The following is a 4,547-nucleotide window of genomic DNA, read 5'->3' on the forward strand; positions in this document are numbered from 1 at the left end:
AAGTAACCGTACTTTTCCAACTTGCCCAAAGTGTGGTAAGAACCATCTGGATGAGTGTCTTGCTGGCAGAGAGGGGTGTTTTAGGTTTGGCCAGTGTGGTCATAGGTTGAAGAATTTCCCTTCTGCCAAGCATGGACAGGGAGGTAGCAAGGCTCAGTCTACTAATTCAGTGGCGGCAGTAGGTCACCCCACTCAGCAGGGTCCCCCATGTGGTACAGGTGGTGTTCATTGCTAGAAGAGGTTGTATGCTCTCCAGGCTTGCCAGGATCGAGAAGATTCTCCTCATGTGGTCACTGGTACATTATGAGTCTTTCATTTAGATGTTTATGCATTGTTAGATCCAGGGGCTACATTGTCTTTGTAACACCCTATATAGCAGTAAACTTCAGTGTCACTCCGGAAACTCTCTCAGAACCCTTCTCAATCTCTACTCGGTTTGTGACCCAGTTATAGCTAGACGTGTATACAGAAATTGTCGTGTCATAGTTTCCAGAAAGTCACCTCAGCAAACCTTGTAGAGTTAGAAATGGTAGATTTTGATATCATTCTACGCATAGACTGGTTATATTCTTGTTATGCCTCAGTCGATTGTAGAACTAGGATCATTCGGTTTTAATTTCTAAACGAGTCAGTCTTAGAATGGAAAGGTAATAGCTATGTGCCTATGGGTCGATTTATCTCTTACCCTAAGGATAGGAAAATGATTTCTAAAGGATATATCTATCATCTTGTTCGGGTTAAGGATTCAAAATCTGAAACCCCAACTATTGAGTCAGTCCCAGTAGTAAATGAGTTTCATGAAGTGTTCCCAGAAGATCTTCCTGGAGTTCCACCCTAAAGGGAAATTTTCAAAATAAATCTCATTTCTGATACCCAACCTATTTTGACTCCTCCTAACATAATGGCTCCAACTAAGCTAAAGGAATTGAAAGAACAGTTGAAAGACCTTCTAGATAATGGCTTCATCAGACCCAACATCTCTCCATATGGTGCTCCAGTGTTGTTCGTGAGAAATAAAGATGGTTCTCTCAGGATGTGCATTGACTATCGTCAGTTGAACAAAGTCACAATCAACAATAAGTATCTAATCCCCAGGATTGATGACTTGTTCGACCAACTCCAGGGTTCTAGTTGTTTCTCTAAGATAGACCTCAGATATGGGTACCATCAGCTCAGAGATAGTTACATCCCGAAGACAACCTTAAGGACTCGGTATGGCCACTGTGAATTCGTAGTTATGTCTTTTGGACTAACAAATGATCTTGCAGCTTTCATGGACTTAATGAACAGGGTATTCAACATTATTTGTACTTGTTCGTCATTGTCTTTATTTATGATATCCTCATTTATTCTTAGAGTGAGGAAGAGCATGCGACTCATCTAAGAGTTGTTCTGCAAACTCTCAAAGATCGACAGCTATTCGCTAAGTTCAGTAAATGCAAATTACGGTTACAGTCTGTCACGTTCCTTGGTCATGTGGTATCCATCGAACGGATCCGAGTGGATTCTTAATAAATTTAGGTAGTATAACACTGGCCCAGACCCACATCTCCGACTGAGATCAAAATTTTCATGGGTTTGGCCGGTTACTACAGGATGTTTGTTGAAGGATTCTCATCCATAGGTTCCCCATCGACTTAGTTAACTCAGAAAGAGGTCAAGTTATAGCGGTCAGATGAGTGTGAGAAAAGTTTCTTAGAACTGAAGACCAAGTTGACTACACTTCGATTTTGACTCTACCAGAGGGTTCAAACAGTAATGTGGTTTATTGTGATACATCTAGGGTCGGCCTAGGTTGTGTATTGATGCAGCAAGGTAAGGTCATAGCTTATGATTCTAGGAAGCTTAAGGTCCAGGAGAAGAACTACCAGACTTATGACCTCGAGCTTGCAATTGTAGGGTTTGCCCTAAAGATTCGGAGACATTACTTGTATGGTGCTCATGTTTATGTGTTCACAGATCATAAGAGCCTTCAGTATGTGTTCACCTAGAAAGAATTGAATCTTCGTCAAAGGGGATGGCTTGAATTCCTCAAAAGACTATGACATGAATGTGCTTTACCATCTGGGTAAGGCCAATGTAGTGGCTGATCCTCTTAGCAGACTATCTATGGGTAGCGTAGCACATGTTGAGGAAGAAAATAAAGAATTAGCGAAAGATGTTCATCGGCTTGCTAGCTTAGGAGTTTGCCTTACGGATACGTCAGATAGTGGTGTGATAGTTCAGAATGGATCAGAATCTTCATTGGTAGCGGAAGTTAAGGAAAAACAGGATAGCGATCATATATTACTTTAGTTGAAAGATGCAGTTCATCAGCAAAAATTGAGGTTTTCTCCCAAGAGGGAGATGGTGTACTTCGTTGCCATGGTCGTTTATGTGTTCCAAATGTGGGTGAGTCAAGGCAGCAGATCCTTACAGAAGCCCATAATTCCATATATTCTATTCATCTGGGTGCTACTAAGATGTACCATGATCTGCGGGGAAGTCTATTGGTGGAACGACATGAAGAGGGACATCGTAGATTTTTTAGCTAAGTGTCGTAACTCTCAACAGAACATCACAGACCAGGAGGTGTGACTCAAGAGATTGGCATTCCCATGTGGAAGTAGGAAGTGATAAATATGGACTTCATTATGGGTTTACCTCGTACTCGCAGACAACATGGCTCCATTTGGGTGATAGTGGACAGAGTTACTAAGTCAACTCACTCGCAGACAATCTCAATACAACATTTCATCCACACACAGATAGTCAGTCAGAGCGTACCATTCAAACCTTAGAGGACATGTTGAGAGCTTGTGTGATCGATTTCAAGGGTAGTTGGGATGATCACCTACCTCTCATAGAGTTCACCTATAATAACAATTTACATTCCATTATTTAGATGACCCCTTATAAGGCACTATATGGGCGTAGATGCAGGTCTCCGGTTGGTTGGTTCGAAGTAGGTGAAGCAATCTTGATTGGGCCAGATTCGGTTCATGAGGCTATGGAGAAAGTTCAACTCGTCAGAGATAGACTAAAAACAGCTCAGAGTCGTCAGAAGTCCTATGCAGATTGAGGAGAAGGGACTTAGAGTGTGAAATCAATGATTGAAATTTCCTAAAAGTGTAACCATGAAAAGGGTGATGAGATTTGACAAGAAAGGAAAGCTCACTCCCAGGTATATGAGTCCTTACAAAATCCAAAAAAGGGTTGGTAATATGGCTTATGAGTTAGAACTGCCAACAGAACTAGCAGTGGTTTATCCAGTCTTTCACATTTCCTTGTTGAAAAAATGTGTGGGTGATCCGGCATTGATAGTACCACTAGAGAGTGTGGCTGTGAAAGATAGTCTCACTTATGAAGAGGTTAAAGTTGAGATTCTTGACTGTCAAGTTCGTAGGTTGAGAAATAAGGAAGTCGCTTCAGTAAAGGTTTTGTAGAGGAGTCAGTCCGTAGAGGGAGCTACCTGGGAAGCAGAAGCAGTCATGATGACCAAGTATCCTCACCTCTTTCCTTCCGATTATGTTTCAGCTTGAGGTAATAGTTCCTCTCCAGTCTCTCAGTTTACTCTTGTGTAATTCAGTATACGTATCTTGTTCCCTCAGTTATCCTTGCATTTCAGCATAGTTGAATGTTCATGAAACTCAGTTCAGTTAGATATCAGTTTCTAGTATTTAGTTGGTAGGGATTTCAACTCTTTCCTCCAAACTTTGCTTGTTTGGACTTCATTCGAGGATGAATGATCCCAAGGGGGATATATTGTCACACCTAAAAAGTCAGAACTAAGATTAAACAAGAGAGAAGGGAAAACCTTGGAGGGGGTCCACGGGCCGTGAAGAGGACCACAACACGAGTCGTGACATGGCCCGTGAGGGGGACACAGAACCACCATGGCTTCTGTGAAGTACCACGGACCACTAGATGGTCTGTGGAGCTTCACACGAGCCGTGGTGTAGCTCGTGAAAGAGGCTTGATAGACTTTGAGATTTAATTTGGTCAAATTCAAATGATCATATCTTTCAACACAAAATGATTTAAGTGTCCCATGACCTATCAAATTAAAGGTATTTTGGTCCTCTTTTCAATTCCACAAAGTTTGCCTAATTTCGAGCGCGGGGTTAAAAAGTTATGCTCATTTTAGTGAAGCCCTATCGGGCAAAGCATCTTCACGACCCACTTGATGGGTCGTGGTGCTCATGACGGCCCATGAAGCCTGTCTTGGAGTCAATTTGTCAACTTTTAAGTGAGGTTTCACCCCTAAATTCACTGGTTAAGCACCACAGACATCTAAACGGTTCGTGGAGCTCCACATTGACTGTAAAGTCGTCCGTGAAGGAGACTTGTCAGACTTAGAGTTTAGGGTCAACTTCAAACGGTCGTATCCTTCAGCACAAAAAAAAATTGGTGGCCCATAACATATCAAATTAAAGATCATAGAATCCTCTTTCCAACACCACCGAATTTGCCTAATTCCAAGCTACGAGTAAAACGTTATGCCCATTTTAGTGAAGCCTTGTTGGGCAGGTCATCTTCACGAGCTGCTAGACGGGCCATCATGATCA

Source organism: Solanum stenotomum, chromosome 9 (genome assembly GCF_019186545.1).
Source record: "Solanum stenotomum isolate F172 chromosome 9, ASM1918654v1, whole genome shotgun sequence".
Classification (NCBI taxonomy): Eukaryota; Viridiplantae; Streptophyta; class Magnoliopsida; order Solanales; family Solanaceae; genus Solanum; species Solanum stenotomum.